Source organism: Neofelis nebulosa, chromosome 2 (genome assembly GCF_028018385.1).
Source record: "Neofelis nebulosa isolate mNeoNeb1 chromosome 2, mNeoNeb1.pri, whole genome shotgun sequence".
Lineage (NCBI taxonomy): Eukaryota > Metazoa > Chordata > Mammalia > Carnivora > Felidae > Neofelis > Neofelis nebulosa.
The window spans coordinates 177,093,791-177,113,205 of NC_080783.1; the positions used below are offsets into that span (position 1 = coordinate 177,093,791).

Here is a 19,415-nt window from a genome sequence, read left to right on the forward strand (position 1 = left end):
ATCCATGTCTCCATCATTTTCATCTTTAGATTTTTTTCCCCGTCACCTGGAACCCCACAGAACCGGTCCACTCCCTCTTTCACAGGACAGCCCTTCCTGTTTTTAGGGCAGCCAACATGTTGCTAGTACCAACCTCTACTGCCGACCTCCCCTCTTAGTCCAACGTCCCTGTTCTGTCACCACCCCTCTTGTGAAATAGCTTCCAGTCTCCTCACCAGCTGGGGGATTGTCCTCTGAGACAGCTGGGGAGTCTCTGCCTCTTGCTGTGTGTGCTTCCCAGAAATGACTGGCTGTGCTAGAGCACGTCGGACGGCCACCTTCCATACTTTGGGTCTAGCACCTGTATGCAACCTCAGTGGACTTCACTGCAGACCTTTATATTTGTTTCTTCTGTCTCTTATTTATTATGGTTTCATTCATTTCTGGGGCAAAATTTCTGGGATAAAAGGTCTTATCAGATCATTCCCTGTTTGAATGTCACTGTAGATTTCTTTTTTGTGCCTTTATCCTTAGGGGCAAACGTCTGGTAATTATTTCTAACATATAAATCCAGCCTGCTACGTGAGAGACAGAGACTTCTTAGGGCTTTTCATATGTGAACGCACTTACTCCCCACTGCCTGTTGTGGGAGGTGCTCTAGGAGTTTCTGCATTTGGGGGTTAAGGAAAGCAAGGCTCAGAGCAAAGTGGTTGCCCAGGACCACTCAGCTGGTGAGCAGGAGAGCTGGGATTCACACCCACGCCAGCTGTTCGTGACTGATGCTGTGGGTCCGCTGTGAGCTGCTACCTGTCCAGATGCCATCAGTCCCCAGCCAAACTTCCTGACACCATGGTCGCCCAGCACAAGCCCCTTCTCACCACCAGGCCACACTCATGGACACATATGCACACTCCCATGCACACTCCCTACTCTGCACGCACGATGCACTCATGAACCGCACACTCCAGTCACACATCACTGCTTGGACATCACACTCCCTCGTGCACATGCCTCTGGGCTATGGTCTACACGATTCTTTGCATAAGGAATGGAGTAGGCCCCCCTTGAACCCTTGCATAAGTATAACAATTGTAACCACTAACAGTTACACATAACTACATAGCTTGAACTACTCTAAGTACCCTAGAGTACTTATCAACTCATCCAGCCTCATGACAGAAAACCCTATGAGGTAGACTTTATTATTGTTTCCAATAATACTGATGAAGGAATTAAGGCACAGAAAGATTATGGGTGTGCAGCTAGTAAGTGGTAGAGACACGATTCTTATCCATGCAGCCTGGTATTCTGAATCACCTACCTTTATTCTTCTCTCCAGTTTAGGATGTCATCCCTCTCATCCAGAGAGATACTTTTTTGGTAACATTTTCAACTTTTGATTGTAATTATTAATACATTTCCCACAGTAGTTTATGCCATCTTCAAGGGCAAGGCCTGCAGCACCCAATACAGTGGCCAGTATTTCAGTATCTCTTTGCTGAGTGAATGTATGAAGGCCACAGTGAATGACGGAGCACAGAGGGTGGCACTTGTCAATGAAGGTAACGAATGAAGAAGAGAGATGGTTCTTCTTTAATCCTTTTCCAGAAAATCAACATATGAGAACTGCCAAGAATCCAGGAAGAAAACAGATGCAAAAGAGAGACCAAAACCAAACCACAGATAAAAGACAAAAATCGCTTCGCTGATAAAGAAACAGAAAGGCTTTTAAAGACTTCTTTATTGGAACTTTGGTATAATATTTCTCATTGTAATACAGAGCTCTGCAACAGTCCCATTTTTACATCCGTCTGCTTGCTTCATTTCCTTTGCTAATGTTTCCATGACCCCACGTTTGTGCAACTCCTTTCCTAGTGCCCATGTGTACATCTGGGGCTCTCAGCCAGTTGCAGAAATGCCCTGTTTGAATATTTACACTGAAGTCAGCAGTACCTTTTTTTTTTTTTCTTTTAAATGGGGGAAGTGCATGAGAACTTTGGTTACAATTTCCTGAACCAGGAAAGCCAGCCACCAGGGGATGGAAATTCAGTAGTAAATGACTTCTTAAGTATTCTACTTTGTCAAGTGACTTCATAAGAAAGCTACTATAGGTATAGAAGTTCTCAAAATTTAGAGGGTAAAAATCATCTCTGGAATTTGTTTACAATACAGATTCCCAGGTCGCAAGCCTCCAGAGAGTCTGATTCAGTATATCTCAAGTAGGGGCTCCGGAATGAGAATTTTTAGTCTAACGCCCTAGGTGATTCTGCCTTAGGTGGTTCTGAGGCCACACACTGAGAAAGGCCCTTGTGATGCAAAGAGCCTGAACTGTGGCTTTTTTTTTTTTAATTTTTTTTCAACGTTTATTTATTTTTGAGACAGAGAGAGACAGAGCATGAACAGGGGAGGGGCAGAGAGAGAGGGAGACACAGAATCTGAAACAGGCTGCAGGCTCTGAGCGGTCAGCACAGAGCCCGACGCAGGGCTCGAAGTCACAGGCCGTGAGATCATGACCTGAGCCGAAGTCGGACGCTCAACCAACCAAGCCACCCAGGCGCCCCGAACTGTGGCTTTTTAAAAAGCCAAACCTCACACAAGTATCTTTTAAACTTGTACAGCTCTCTTAAACTCCTTGAGCCTCAATTGTTTATCTGTTAAAAGGAGGCAATAATACATATCTCTGTAATGTTAGATCATCAGGCCATGTTTCCATGGGATGGAAATTTTAGTGACAGTCTGTGTGAAGATGTCACCGGGTTTGGCAGCTATACTTTGGAGGGAGGGCGGTGGTGAATCCCCTTGAATACCACTTTCATGAAGCAAAAGCAAAGATCCTCAAACCACTGTAAAAATGCTTGACCATCTCTGGTAAAAAAAAAAAAAAAAAAAAAAAAAAAAAAAAAAAAAAAGCATGAAGAATGAAGTGATTACAAAGAATAATTAAAAACAATCTTTTCATGTTTATTTATTTTTGAGAGAGGGAGAGCATGAGCAAGGGAGGGGCAGAGAGAAAGGGAGACACAGAACCTGAAGCAGGCTCCAGGCTCTGAGCTGTCAGCACAGAGCCCGACTCGGGGCTCGAACCCACAAGCTGTGAGATCATGACCTGAGCTGAAGTCAGATGCTTCACCCACTGAGCCACTCAGGCACCCCACAAAGAATAATTTTATGTGAGTGCACTTGCAAACCTGTTTAAATTGCTAAATTTCAGGAAAAATATAAATTTACCACAATCGACTGAAGAAAAAGGAGGAATCTAAAATAAACCAATAGCCCTAAAGGAAGGCTTAAAGGAATTAATATTAAATTAATCCACCTTCAAGAAAGGTGGATTGCAATCAAAATGATCTCTATACTATAACGTAAAAACAGGTCCAGATGCCAAAACACCAAATAAAATATTCACGTGTAAATTCAAGCTGAGGGTTTTTTAAAAGATATTATGAGCAAGTGATGTTCACTTAGGAGGCAGGTACTCACCATCAGAAAAATCTACTATATAGTACATTACATTGATATAAGAGAAAACACACACAACCATCTCAGTAGATGTAGACTAAACATTTAAGGTGTTCAGCACACATTCAAGATGAAAAAAAAGTCTCAATACTTTGATTAGGAAGGCACTTCCTTAATCTGATGAAAGTGTCTTTTAAACCTTATTAAGCATTACGCTTGATGCTGGAACAATAGAATGATTTTTGCTTCCGGTCAATGATGTAGTAAGAGTCCTACACAATGTGATTAAAAGAGAAAATGAAAAAAAAAAAAAACAGAAATAGAAATTATAAAGGGAGATGACTGTCCTTATTTGTAGACAATGCAATCGTCTTATTTAAAAAATCTGAAGAGATCCATAGGCACTGTATTAGATCTAATTAAATAATTAAGCAAACTTGGCCGAGACAAGATACATACACAAACACCAAGACATTTCTATACAAATGCAACAATCAGAAGAGTGTAATAGGAAGATACAGATCCCATTTAAATAGTGACTAAAACTTTAACTTAACATAGAAATAAGTGTAATGAAAAGATATCTATTCCCTTTATTAGGAAAAGTATAAAGAATTCTAAAAAAGAGAGAAAGGAAATCTAAATAAATCTAAATCTAAATAATCTAAATCTAAATCTAAAATAAAAATATAAATAAATGTAGGTATATATCGTATCCATAGTTGGATAGACAAGATAAAGATGCCAGTTCTCACAAATTCAAAACCAAATCTTGACAGTACTTTTCCCAGAACTCAAAGGGCCAAGAATAGCTAGGAAAAATTTGAAAGAACTAAACAAACTGCTGAGCCTTACCCTACCAGATATCAAGCCTTTGATAATTAAAAACATGTGGAATTAGCCCAAGTCCACATAAACAATCATACCAAAAACGAATACAGAGCTTAGCAACAGAACCATTTACATATGGAAACTCGGATCAATAGAGTGAAAAGAATTATCCCAATAAACAGAATGGATGTAATTGTATATACTAACAGAAAAAAAAATTAAATTAGTTCCCTACATCGCACCATGCACACAAAAAATTATTATAAGTGGATTGAAGCCATAAATATTTAAACTCTACAAATTTTGGAGGCACCAAAGAATTATTAAATTAGAAAAAATAGAGATTGACATAGTTATCAACATTTAACCCCAAATAAAATTTCTATTAAACAAAATACACTGTAAAGTAAGAAGATTAACAAGATATTTGAAGCCAGTATATGCAATGATATACTTGACAAAGAATTAGTACCAGGATATTCAAAGTATTAATACAAACCAACATGAAAAAACAACCTAATTTTTAAAATAGACAAAAGATATGGGCAGAAGAAACACAAATGACCAATAAACCTAGAAAAAGGTGTTTGATTTCATTAATAATCAGAGAAATGCAAAATAAAGCTACATGGAGATAATATTTTACACCCAGATTGTCTAACATTCAGAAGCTTGGCATTTCTAAATATCTGCTTCTGGCTATGATGGAGTAACTGGAAACAGATTTAGCTTTCTCATAGTAAACAACTAGAAAAATGAACAAAATACTTTTTTAAATGTTTATATTTGGCAGTTATAAAACAACTGTTCCAATAGGGAGGACTGGAAGTTGCAAAGAGTCCCAGAGAGGAGAGAGCTAAGCAGGGGTGAACCTCCTGAGATGCAGAGGAAGCCACATAGGATTACCTTTCATTATATTCTCAGTAGAAAGCCACTGGTGTATAGGATGAATTTCCATGGGTAAAGGCAAAGGACAACTGGCAATGTGTAAGCTGAGGAATTCTTAGAGCTCACATACAACTATCGTTGAGTACCAAATAGCCAGAATGGACAGACATCATGGAACACCCGGGTCATTTACTTGATACCCAAGAAGAGGCAAGTCTGGTTGGAGAACAAAATTATGCCTAAGGAAAAGAATACCTTAGACGTAGCCTAACAAAGTTAAAAACAAAATAAACCTGCAAAAATAACATTTCTCTAAAGTAACATTAGCTTGCAGAGTAAATCCCAACATTCTAGACACAGACCTTACACCTTTCAGGAAAATTAACTTAAAATGTATCAAGACCTAAAGGTAAAATGCAAAACTATAAAACTCTGGGGAGAAATCCTAGATTTCCTTGGATATATGGGTGGCTGTGACTTTTTAAATGATCATACCAAAGGCATGATCCATGAAACCCACTTTTAATACACACACAAAGATAGATGGAAAGTAAAAGGATAGAAAAGGATACACCATGCAAACACTAAGCATAAGAAAGTTGGAGTGACTACATTATTTACAGAAGAAGACTTCAGAATAAAAACTTAAGTAGCAATAAAAAAGGATATTTCATGGTGATAAAGGGGTTAATCATAAGAAAACAGAACTCCTAAATGTTCATGCATCTTCTAAGAAAACTTATATGCAAAAACTGATAGAATTTCAAAACTTCTCTCTCAGTAATTAATTAAACAGTAGACCAGAAATGAGTAAGGATATGCAAGATTTGAAAAACACTTGAAATCAATTTGGCCTAATTTACATTTATGAAACACTCCAACCAACAACATCACAGTATACATTCCAACAGGATGGAACATATGCCAAATTACAGAACTAGCCTTTAAAAGTAAATCAATAGGGGCATCTGGGTGGCGTCAGTTAAGCGGTGGACTCTTGGTTTCAACTCAGGTCATCTCGTAATTCGTGGGTTTGAGCTCTCCGTGGGGCTCTGCGATGCTGGTGTGGAGCTTGCTTGGGATTCTCTCTCTCCCCCTGCCCCCTCTCTCTGCCTCTCCTCTGCTAGCACTCTCTGTCTCTCTGTCTCAAAATAAATAAATAAACTTTTGTTTAAAAAAGGAAATCAATAAAGGATTAAAATCAGAGTATTTTCTCTGGCTTCAAGGAATTGATTTAGACATCAATAGCCTAAGATGATCAATGACATAATCCCCAACCATTTGGAAATCAAAGGCTGCGCTCCTAAAATAAACCGTGGGTCAAAAAAGAAATCAAAAGTGAAAGAGAGATGAGCCCTGGGGACACAAGAAGAAATGCATTGTGTTTTCTACCCTTTTGGGTCTCAAGATCTAGCGGGGCAATGAAGCAGTGCAATAAACATGGAAACTACTGTCACATAGTAAAAGTGTCATCTGACATAGATAAAGGAGGGGTGCACTCTGCACAGGAAATGTCATTTGTGTGGGTCATTGTAAAATCACTGGCATTTACCAATGAAAGAGAAGAAAATGTTTAAGGGGGGGTGGGCAACAAAATGGCGTTTCATTTACCGAGGCTAAAGAGAGGATGTGAGGAAGGATGGTGGTAGAATGTGAGGTTGGAATTGTTGAGAATAGACTAAATAATGAGTTGGAGAGCTTGGAATTTATCCTTAGGCCCCTGGCAAAATGTGTTTAAAGGAAAACGAAGGGGGACATGCTCAGACTTGTGTATTGGAGACCTAACTGTGGCCATCTTCAATATGGCAGATGAAGTGGGGTTGGGTTGGGGATGACAGCATGGAGGTTGAGTGACCAACTAAGAGTCAACTGAAATAATCCAGGGGTGGGGTCATGAGGGTCTGAATTAAGGGTCTAAGAATTTAAGTGGTGAAGAACATTCTCCTTAAAAGTCGTAAGATGTGAGTCTGAATCCACGTTCTTCCAAGAACTCAACATTTACTCTTGAGCAAATTGCTTCACTGCTCTGGCCTTAAGAACATCATCTGTAAAATGGGAGCCACCCATGGTAAGAACTGTCAGAGACAGCCAAGCTTGCGTCCTCTTAGAACTTTTGTGACCAGCTCTGAATACCTGTTCCCACTACCTGGAGAGCTGGAGAGCTCTTCACCGACTCCCTCTTGTCTTTCAGATATGGAAAAGTTTCACCTTCTGTGGGGTGAAGGTTGGCTGCCTAATCAAAACAGCTCCCATTGATCACTGTTTAATGCATTACTTTCTTTATTGTCTCAGAAACATTTATCAATATCCAAAATTCTCTTTTCTATTTGCTGCCTCTCATCTGTCTGCACCCCACTAGAATGGAGGCTCTGTGAAAAAAGAGAAATTACCTGTCTTATGTCCCACTGTACCTCCAGCATCTAGAACCATGCACGTAAAGGACCCTCATTAAATATCCATCCAGTGCTGAATCTTATAAACCCATTTCTTTTTATGAGTGTCATGAGAATTGCCTAAGATCACACAACTAATAAATAGTAGAGAGAAACGAAAATCCTTTTCTTCTGATTTCCTGGTTCACTGATCTTTCAATGCATGACATCTGGTCTCTTACCTCATAGGATCATTTAGGAGATCAAATGAGAGGATAAGATGAAGAGCCGTAAGTTTTCTGAGAAGACAAGGCTCATGATTTAGAAGTTGCCCGGAAAGGAAACAATGACTCAGTGCCTCTAGAGGCTGAGAGCACTTCACAAAATGCACTATCTGGGCAGTGTGGAACCTGGGAAGCTTGGAAAGGGGTCGTTCTTTGTTTCTGCTGAGATGTGAAAGCCAGCATTTGGTGCCGTTGAGAATGAGATTCAATAGGGACATATGATATGGGAGGGAGGTGGATGAGGCAAAGGAAATAGATAAAGGTCTGCCTCATTAAAATGTTACAGAAGTCCTGAGGTGGCAGGATTCCCAATTGCTCACATCTAATGCAGTCCTTCCTCTTGTGGCTTTCTGAGTGAAAGGTTAATTCCTTCTGGGTTTCTTCCACTCTCAAGGGCTGAGGAGGGAAAATCTGTTTGTGACTGAGAAATAAAGAAGACCTCCACCAGGCAGTGGATGGCTACAAGTCTAAATTTGATGCCATGGAATGAATTAATCTCTGCATCTATGGCTCACTCGCCTGGCAACTGTTGAACAAATTAATTAATATTGCCAGATAGGGGCGCCTGGGTGGCGCAGTCGGTTAAGCGTCCGACTTCAGCCAGGTCACGATCTCGCGGTCTGTGAGTTCGAGCCCCGCGTCAGGCTCTGGGCTGATGGCTCGGAGCCTGGAGCCTGTTTCCGATTCTGTGTCTCCCTCTCTCTCTGCCCCTCCCCCGTTCATGCTCAGTCTCTCTCTGTCCCAAAAAAAAAAAAAAAAAAAAAAAAAAAAAAAAATATTGCCAGATACTGTGCTAGGCATGGTGATAAAGGGGTGAACGGGAGGATGCGGGCTTTACCTAAGGGAGCTTGAAGGTAGGTGCAGACAGATAGTGAACAAACGATGGTGGAATGAAGTCCCATCTTGTTGAGGTGACCTTGGGGAAGTTGCCCCTGCTCAGTGATGCTCAGGGCTACCCAGGAAAAGACAACTGAGAACTTTGTCACCTTCGTATTAAGTAGAAATGCGGCCATAAAGCAATTTGATTTTAGCGCAAAATTTGAATTTTGGAAACGGTCTTCAATCTGAAAAATACTTAGTTTTTACATATATGCTTTTCAGAGATTTGCGCATTGTGTCATATGTTTATTTTTAAGCATTTTGAAGACTGTCTTCCAGCTTTATTGAGGTATAATTGATAAATACGATGGTAAGATATTTAAAATGTACATTGTGATGATTTGTTACATGTCTACGCGATAAAAGGATTCTTCCCATTTAGTTAATAAATGTATTCACTACCTCACACGTTTATCAACTGTTACTCCCTATTTCCTCCACCCCCGCAGCCCCTGGCAACCACGTTTCTACTCTGTTTTTATGAGTTTGACTTTTTTTTTTAAGGTTCCACATGAGTATTTGCCTTTCTCTGCCTGCCTTATTTTACTTAGTACACTGCTCTCAAGGTCCATCCGTGTTATTGCAAATGGCAGGATTCCTTCTTTTTTAAGGCTGAATCATATTCCATAAGATATCCATATGTATATACTTATACATACATACTTGGCAGGAGTCTTCACGTCCTACAGGCATCACATGTCACAACTGGGAAAACTGCTCTGGCTGCGTACCAGGTGACAGGAAAGCCTGCCAGCCTGACCATGGGATACCGTGTGGCCATGTGTCCGGGACTGCCCATTGATCTTTGGATGCAGGCTGCCCTGGGAAAGACTGGCTCTTGGGCGAGCTGGTGCCGTGCAGCTGAGGTGAGCCCAACAGGGGCCGACAGCTGAGTGCCACCTGCTGACAGCGGCTGGGCAGCGAAGCCTTTCTTGAAGGGGGGTCTGGGCGGCCCGCCTCCATGCTCATCACACGGGCTATGGTATGGTGACCAGGACATGCGCAACACAAGACTTCATGTTGAAACACGGCTCCTTTACTTTCTAAAGTAAAAGTAGCTCAGGAAACTGACTCCAGCTCTCGAAGGCTCGATTCTACCATCCATAACGTGAGGAGAACAATAGTACTTTGATTATGAAGCTGCTGTTACGCGGCAGTGAGGTCATATGTGCTCAGAACTTAGCACGGAGCTCGAAAGTGCCACCCGTCGCTGTTCTCATTATTTGTAAGCTGAGTCTGAGCAGTTAAGATGATGCACGTGCAGGTGTAATCATGCTTCATTATGCTCGATTGTTTCTTTTTTTTTTTTCCTTCTAATTTTTTCCTGAATAATATTTCCAAGGCTCCACGTGGCTTTCTTTGGGTGAACAGCTGGCAAGGAGAAGAAAGGTGAGATCGGTAAGAGGATTAGGGAAGGAGAATTCTTTGTTGTGTTTGCTAACTGCTCAGTAGCCCTGGCAACAGTGGCTCTGTGGCCACTGCAGTTCAACTCGATTTATGCTACACAGGTTGCAGACATGCATTAGGATGGATTCTCCAGGCTGCATGCGATCCTACCTCTCTTCTGAGACACCTAAGTATTCTGATCAAAGGTTTCCACTTGCCGGAGCAGTGGAGCATGATCTGACCAAATCTAATTTTTGTGGATATGGGTGTGTTTTCATTTCCCCTTTCATAAAAAAACGGGGGGGGGGTGTGGCGGGGGGAGAAGGAAGGGGGAGCAGCATATGTTATTCCTTTGCTGCCATCTGAAACAGCCAAGTTGAGAGCCAATTTATTCAGCCTAATTCATTCCAGATTTCTCAAGGAATAAACAGTGTTCTTGAGAGTTCTCAGATGTATGGCCAATAGAGATCCAGTTGTCCAGGAGCTCTAAAGTCAAACATGCAGGTACATTTCAGTTAGGGCACAAGGCGCTAGGGATGGAGGGTGGACTCAGACACTCTCTGGGTTACCCCTGAGACCCCAGAGCTGTGTAATGGGACAACTGCTTCGCATACCCTAAGCACAGACCTAAGAGAGCTCATTAGGGTCCTTGTAAGCAATATTATGTTTCATTGCTCAGAACTTAATTCAAATCTGCAGAGAGAAGGGATTGCTCAAGGAGAGAAAAACACAAGGAACTGTATTCGTATTCTTTCTCCATGAGTCTTACTTATGCTTTAAGAACCACCCCCCCTCCCCCGCTCTCAAAAGCCCTACCTTTTCTACAGAAATCTTCCTAGATGATGCCAGCCTACACTGAGAAAGGATTCCTGTTGGAGCCATTTCCAAATCCCATTTCTCAGAGGACAAAATAGAGACTCTGCTACTCTCTGAACACCCCTCTTACTGAGAACTGGCAACACCTAATGTGGACAGAAGAAAGCTTACATCCTTTGGAGGCAGGTGAGTATAGTTCCAATTTTGCCTCACTTTTCCTTGTTCTGTGAATTCGGGCAAGTTAATTCTCTGAGACTGTTTCTTCATTTGAAAAATGAAGATGATAATTTCTGGATTTTAGGTAACATGTATCAACAAAACAACAGGGCTACCATCATTTTAGCTTTTGTTGCTTAGTCAGTATGTGCTTGGTCTTTTCCAATACATGGCACTCTACTTGAGGACTACCGGGCTCATGGTGAGGGGACCAGTCTGTGTGCTGTTTGTATTCAGCTCCATTCTTCACTCTCACTTTGCTTTGCTCCGTATCTCTGGGGATGGTTCTGCATTTCCCAGTCTCCTGGTTAGAAAGTTCCAGTGGGGTTGAGCCCTGGGAGGCACACGTCAGAGATAAGAGGCAGAAGAGAGAGAGAAAACTCCAGGTTGACTGTGCCTCCGGCCCTGGCTATGTCTCCTTTCTGGCCCCTAGACAAGCCTGTCTGGTTCCATCTCCACCCAGGTGACCCTGACCATGGGGCTCTGGAGACCTCACTCACTCCAGCCATAGGAATGACAACAGTTGCCTACTGTTGCTAATCTCTTGGTTTCTCAGCTCTTCTTTCAACAGTGCAACCAGTTTCTTCTGTGCTTAATATTGAGAGCTTTCTGGTTGAACCCTAATTGATGTATTAAGTAGAAGAAGATATTCAGTCCCATAATTGCTGCAGATCGTTTTTTAAACAAGCATTAAAGGGGCACATGGGTGGCTCAGTCAGTTAAGCGTCTGACTCTTGATTTCAGCTCTGGTCATGATCTCACAGTTTGTGACTTCTAGCCCCTCGTTGGGCTCTGTACTGACAATGTGGAGCCCGCTTGGAATTCTCCCTCTCCCCCTTTCTCTCTGCCCCTCTCCTGCACCCTCCTCTCTCAAAATAAATAAACTTTTTTAAAAAAGCATTAAAGAGTCCTGGTAAATATAGAATAATGGAAATCAATAAATCCTAAATATATGCAAAGTCCCAGCATACTCATTTCATAGATACGGAAACTGAAGTCCCAAAAGGGAAATGACTTCACCCAGGTAACACCATCAGAAAAATATGCAACATGCATGCTGATGTGATAGGCTTTGCTACTAAATCTGTAATTCAGATTTCTAGATTGTATGTTACTTGAGAACAGGGATTCCTTTTTGCATAGTTAACACTTGAACAACGTGGGGGCTAGGAGTACCAGTCTCCTGTGTATTTGAAAATCCAAAGATAACTTTTAACTCCCCCATAAATGCAACTATTAATAACTTACCGTTGACTGGAATTCTTACCAATAACAGTTGATTAACACCTATTTTGTATGTTATGTGTATTGTAAACTATATTCTTAGAGTAACTAGAGGAAAAAATGTTATTAAGAAAGTCATAAGAGAAAATATATCAACAGTACCGTGTTGTATTCACTGAAAAAAAAATCCACCTGTAAGTGGACTCATGCAATTTGAACCCATGTTGTTCAAGGATCAACTGTATATCGATAGTTCCTAGCACATAGCCTGATATGGGGTGGATGCTGTAAGTGTTTGTAAAATGGAACTTATGCCCAATCAAATGCAAACTCCTTGAGTAGGAGACACAGAGAAGCTATAAGTCAAAGGCAAACTCCTTGGGGCACCTGGGTGGCTCAGTTGGCTAAGCATTGGACTTTGGCTCAGGTCACGATCTCATGCTCCATTTCTGGCTCTCTGCTGTCCACAGAGAGCCTGCTTCAGATCCTCTGTCCCCCTCACCCTCTGCCCCGGTCCGACTCACGCTTTCTCTCTCTCAAAAATAAACATTAAAAAAAAACCATGCAAATTCCTTGAAGTAGGAGACAGAGAAGCTACAAAGACCCTAATATGTATCATAGTATCCAACTTATGTTTAAAATGTTGGCATTAATATTTGACCTGAGTTTTCTACTCTAGAAGACAAATGTTACACGGTTTACAAAATAATTTCTCACATAAGCTCTAGAACCATTTTGTGGTGTAGTAAGCAAAATCAGTATTTATCAGGCTTCTTTTATAGTTGAGGAGGTTAGAGTGGCTGGCCCACGCTAAGGTCATGGGCTGAACTTACATCTTCTGGTTGCAAAATGAATATTGTTTCCATTACACTACCCTGTGCTCCCTATCTAACATCTGAAATAGATTCATCTGGAAGCTATAGTATATTTAGCCATTAAGGCAGCATTAACAAGTTAGAAATAGCCTTCTCAAACTGGGGTTACTTACATCCCCAGGGGGTAACGGGGGTGCCCTGAGGCTACTTGAAGCTGGAGCGCCCTGAGCATGAAATTTACCTGAAGATTTGAATGACAGTGTAAGTACTTTAAATGAAAGATGATTTCACGTTAAATTAACATGAATATATTGTGAGGAAGAAGACAAAGTTCTTGTGATTTTTTTTTTAAAGTTTATTTGTTGAGAGAGAGGGGGGGAGAGAGAAAGAGAGAGAGAGAGAGAGAGAGAGAGAGAGAGAAATCGAGAGAGAGTGCAAGCAGGGGAGGGGCAGAGAGAGGGAAAGAGAAAGACTCCCAAACAGGCTTCCCACTGACAGCTCAGAGCCGGATGTGGGGCTTGATTTCATGAACCCTTAAGATCATGACCTGAACCAAAATCAAGAGTCAGATGCTTAACTGACTGAGCCACCCAGGTGCCCCAAGGTCTTGTGATTTTTATTATGAAATACAATCCCTCAAAGCATTTTTCAGTTTGTCATTGCTGTTTTAGGGGATCGCCTCTATTTCCGCAAGGTGTCTTCATTTTTTATCCTAGGGGTACTGCAGCTAGAGTTTAAGAAATACTCCATCTTTTTTCTTTTCAGAGTGTCCTTTTAAAAAAATCAAAGTACTACATGCACATAATTAACAAATCAAATACTATAGAGGGATACTAATAAAACCCAAAAGTTCTTTTGTCCAGCCCTATCACCCATCCTCACTTCCAGTACTACTCCCAGAAACAGTGATGTGCTTCTGTTTTTCAATCTTTATATAATGTTTGTTTTATCATTGCTCAATGAACCAACTTTCAATATTATCATTAACTTCTTCCAATAAAAATGAGTATTTGCTTCGCTTAAACACCTCTAAAAATATCACCTCCTTTTTGTGAGCTTGACTTTTCATCGAAATGGAGGTTTGGGATGAGCAATGTCTTATTATTGTTGTGATCTAATTTATTAGTCTATTTTTTGTTCCCTACTCAAGAAGACCCTCTTTACTTCAAAGTCATGAAGATATTCTTTCACGTTATCTTCTAAGAGTTGTATTGTCTTGTCTTTTTTATTTATACCCACGATGGATCTGGAAGTGATTTTTGAATATGATGTAAGGTGGGGACAAGTTTACATTTTCTGAATGGAAGGATATATTCATGGCATAATAACCAACAAAGGGCTCACTTTCATAGTATACAAGGAATATCTGCAATTAGTATGAAAGATACTAACAATCCAATAGAAATATGAACGTATTGAAAAAAGACTTTGCAGATCAGAATATTTTTTTTTAAATATTTTTTTAACGTTTATTTATTTTTGAGACAGAGAGAGACAGAGCATGAACAGGGGAGGAGCAGAGAGAGAGGGAGACACAGAATCTGAAACAGGCTCCAGGCTCTGAGCTGTCAGCACAGAGCCCGACACGGGGCTCGAACTCAAGGACCGTGAGATCGTGACCTGAGCTGAAGTCGGACGATTAACCGACCAAGCCACCCAGGCGCCCCTGGATCAGAATATTCTAATGACCGATTAATAATACATGAAAAGGTACTTAACCTCATCTGTATTCACAGAAATACAAATTCAAACCATAACGGGAAACTATTTTATATTCTTGAATGAAAAAAAATAGAACAAGTCTGACCATAACAAATATTGGCAAGATTGTAGAACATCAGAGACCCTCCTGAACTTCTGGTGGGGATATAAATTATATTTTTTAAATGTTTTAAAAATATAATTTATTGTCAAATTGGCTTCCATACAACACCCAGTGCTCACCCCAGCAAGTGCCCTCCTCAATGTCCATCACCCACTTTCCCTTCTCCCCCACCCCCCATCAACGCTCAGTTTGTTCTCTGTATTTAAGAGTCTCTTACAGTTTGCCTCCCTCCCTCTCTGTAACTTTTTTTCCCCTTCCGCTCCCCCGTGGTCTTCTGTTAAGTTTCTCAAGATCCACACAAGAGTGAAAACATATGGTATCTGTCTTTCTCTGACTGACTTATTCCACTTAGCATAATACCCTCCAGTTCCATCCACGTTATTGCAAATGGCCAGTTTCATTCTTCCTCATTGCCAAGTAGTATTCCATTGTATGTATAAACCACGTCTTCTTTATCCATTCATCCGTTGATGGACATTTAGGCTCTTTCCATAATTTGGCTAGTGTTGAGATTGTTGCTATAAACATTGGGGTACATGTGACCCTGTGCATGAGCACTCCTGTATCCCTTGGGTAAATTCCTAGCAGTGCTATTGCTGGGTCATAGGGTAGGTCTATTTTTAATTTTTTGAGGAACCTCCACGCTGTTTTCCAGAGTGGCTGCACCAGTTTGCATTCAGTGAGGATATAAATTATTAAAACCACTTTGAAAAGTATTTGATACTGTCTACTAAGTACCCTCTAAGCCAGCAATTCTACCCTTGAGTAGATACACAACAGAAATGTATGCAAATAAGCACCAAGAGATGTGTCCGAGAATTTTATAGCAGTACTATTCATAACAGTCCCAGACTGAGAACAACCCAAAAGTCCACAAACAGGAGGATGCTTGGCATTGACAGCAGATGGGGGTTAATACAGGATAGAATATTTTTATAGCAAAGAAACTGATGAATCTCACAAACATAATTTTGAGCACTAGAAACCAAACACACGCACACACACGCTCACGCACACACACACACACACACAAAGGCACTGTATAATTATATTGCTATGAAAATAAATAAACAGGCAACACAGTAGAGTGATGGAAGGAAGTATGCAAGGAAGAAGTGGTGATTGCTAACAGGTAGCCAGAAACTCCCTAGAATGTGTGTGTTCATTTCCTAGGACTGCCATAAGACCACACCATAGACTGGGTGGTTTAAACAACAGAAATTTATTTTCCTATAGCTCTGGAGTCGAGAATTCAGAGATCAAGATGTCAGCAAGATTGGTCTCTCCTGAGGCCTTTCTCCTTGGCTTGTGAATGGTGGTCTTCTCCCAGGATCTTCACATGGTCTTTCCTCTGTGTGTGTTTTTGTCCTAATTTCTTCTTCTTACAAGGACACCATATTGGATTAGGCCCCACTCATGTCACCTCATATTAACATTACCTCTTTCGAGACCCTGTCTCCAAATGCAGTCACATTCTGAAGTCCTGGGGCTTAGGACTTTAACATATGAAATTGAGGGGGTCCCAGTTCAGCCCGTAAGAGTGAGGAAAGGGTACAATCTTATTTTCCGGGGATGGCAATATCTCACTTCTTGACCTGGGTGGTGGTGCTAAGATGGGTTTAACTTAGTGGTAATTTATGGCAAGGAACATTTCTTTTTTCCTTAAAAAAATTTTTTTTTATTTTTTATTAGAGAGAGAGAGAGAGAGCATGGGAGAGGGAGAGAGAGAAAGAGAGAGGGAAAGAGAGAATCTTAAGCAGGCTCCACGCCTGATGCAGGGCTTGAGCCCAGGACCATGGGGTCATGACCTGAGCCAAAACCAAGAGTCAGATGCTCAACCAACTGAGCTGCCCAGGCACCCAATTTCTTTTTTTGATTGTATTTGTACTTCATGACACAAGAGCTAAACATAGATAAAACTAAAAATGTGAGTTAGTCAGCTTTCCTGAGGTAACAAACAACCCTAAAGTCTCCGTAGTTTATAACAGTGAGCATTTATTATTCACTCACATTACTTCTTGGTGGCTGTGGATCTGCTGGACCTAGGCTGAAGGAACAGCCTTTCTTTGGGACATGCCATTCTTGTGGCAAAGGGAAAAGAACAAGAGAGTTGATAGAAACCCATGATGTTCCTTCAAGCAAAAAAAAACCCAGAAAACTGTATAATATGATCTCATTTTGTGAAAATATTGGTGACCATTCACCAAGTATACATCAGTGGGGAGGGATGTTGACTTTTTCCCTGGATGGGAGGCATTACAGGTCAACAAGAAAAGATGTAAAATCCTCTTATAGGATAGGGGGCAAATAACGTGGAACAACAAAATAATCTGCCATAAAAGGTCAACAGAAAATTATAGACCAGGAGGAAAACATTTGAAATGCAAATGACAGCTAAATACATTTTTGAGCAGTTAAAATTTTTAAATACTTTAAAAAACAGAGGTGTGGGATAAAAAGCATTGGAGAATTTGTTTTATAACCTTGGAACAGAGAAAGTTTAAGTTTGACATCAAATTCTGAGGTCATAAATCCGACAACATAAAAAGTAAACACGCTGAATTAGAAAAACTACCATATGCACAAAGTTGAAAGACAACCTACAAATATTTGAAACTCAAATCACAGGGAAAAGGTACTTTTTTGAGAATAGGATGTGCTTCCACAAATTAATAACAAAAGGTTTAACAAGTTGGCATTATTTTACCAACCGGACACAAGAATTTACTCATGTGTTGTCTTCATTTCTGGGGCCCCAGGCAACTCAGATGAACAATTCTAAAAAAGAAAAAGAAAAAGTTTCAAACATGGGGAAAGATCTCCCATCACATTTATAATAAGGTAAATGCAAATGAATGAAATTCATAACGAGACAATTTTTTCACCTATCACATTGGCAGAGTATGGAAGTAAGAAGTGGTTTTTGCTAATAGGTGGCAAGAAACTCCCTATAATGGGTATGTTCGTTTCCTAGGACTGCCATAAGACCACAATAGACTGGGTGGTTTAAACCAGAGAAATTTATTTTCTTACAGCGCTGGAGTCTAGAATTCAGAGATCACAAATGTGGATAATGGATATCAGGGGCCAGTAGGTCATCTTATATTGCTGAAAAAAGGGTAAGTTGCCTCACCCCACTCCAATTTGGCAATATCTCTAAAAGTTTACAATGTATATATCCTTTGATCAAGGGATTCCATTCCTAAACGTGTACCCCATGGAGAGCACATGTACAAATATAAGCTTGCAGAAAAGTATGTATCACAACATTGTTTCTAAAAACAGTAAATGATGGAAAAGAAACAGAAATTTACTACTTTGAAGCACTGGTAAAAGTGTAGCCCATCCATGGAATAATATGCTGCCATTAAAATAAGACACTTTTACATTTACTGAAATGGAAAGATCTCCAGCATGTATTAAGTGGGAGAAACGGGAAGGAAGTGCAGAAAAATTTGCATACAAATCCACCTGTGTGGGAAAGAAAATGGATGGACTCTGAAATCTATTCACTGGCTGACTGTCTCTGGGGAGGAGAATGGAGTGGATAGGAGACAAGGGAGGTATTCTTGTTTTTTTGCCTTTTTATACCTTTGTGCTTTTGTATTATGTGCCTGTATTACCTAATTATAAGCAACCAATCTAACAAACATGAGTGAACAACCCAGAGAAACTTAGGAAGTGATGTGAGCAACTGAAAAGATCCCAGGATTTATCATCAAATGGGGTCTGAGTTGAAATCCTAGCTCTCACCCACTATGGGCCCTTTGTTCTCTGAGTTCTGTGAAATATAAATCTGTAAAATCAAGATCATAATGCCCAACAAGCAGCACTGTTGGAAGAATGAGACATAACATCAATGAAGCGCCTGGCTCAGTGAAGAGTAGCCATCATTATTGAATTCACATTGGGGGAAATTAATAACCACAGAGAAGGCTAAATCTATTCCAAGTTACACAGGAAGTTTAACAGCAAATTCTTTCCCAAGGGGCAGCTTCAGGCTTTGGCCTATTCTCCAGAGCCTGCTGAATATGAGAGAACTGTTTTCAGGGCGGGCCAGACCTGGGTCTGTTTGGCGATGCTCCAAAGTTTCAGGTGCAATAGGTTAGCGGCAACGGGTCGTCTTGTTTTCCTCATTATCATTGTGAAGAAATTAGCCCGCAGTTGTTCAAGCGGGAGGAAGCATTCTGGGTGGTCTGGGGCCCCTTGAGAAGGCCTGCCAGATGAAGGCCGGGATGCCCAATTACATTTGAATTTCAGGTAAATAACAAATAACCTCGCAATACAGATATACCCCAAATAGTACAGTACAGCTTACGATGCGGCGTACCTGGACTACAAAACCGTTTGTGGATTGTCTGAAATTCAGATGTTACTATGAGTCCTGTCCTTTTATTTGTTAAACCTGGCAGCCCTATCCGTGAGTGGAGATACCCACAGG

General features: G+C 40.8%; 1 long non-coding RNA gene across 4 annotated transcripts in view; it reads left to right on the forward strand.

The window, feature by feature from the left end:
• Positions 1-18,175, forward strand: part of LOC131504681 (uncharacterized) — a 247,012-nt gene extending 228,837 nt beyond the window's left edge. For all 4 annotated transcript variants that reach the window (XR_009258108.1, XR_009258109.1, XR_009258107.1 and 1 more), the window contains 2 exons: positions 10,906-11,080; positions 18,010-18,175. This is a non-coding gene — a long non-coding RNA (uncharacterized LOC131504681). The remainder of the gene's footprint in view (positions 1-10,905; positions 11,081-18,009) is intronic.
• Positions 18,176-19,415: the final 1,240 nt, after the last annotated feature.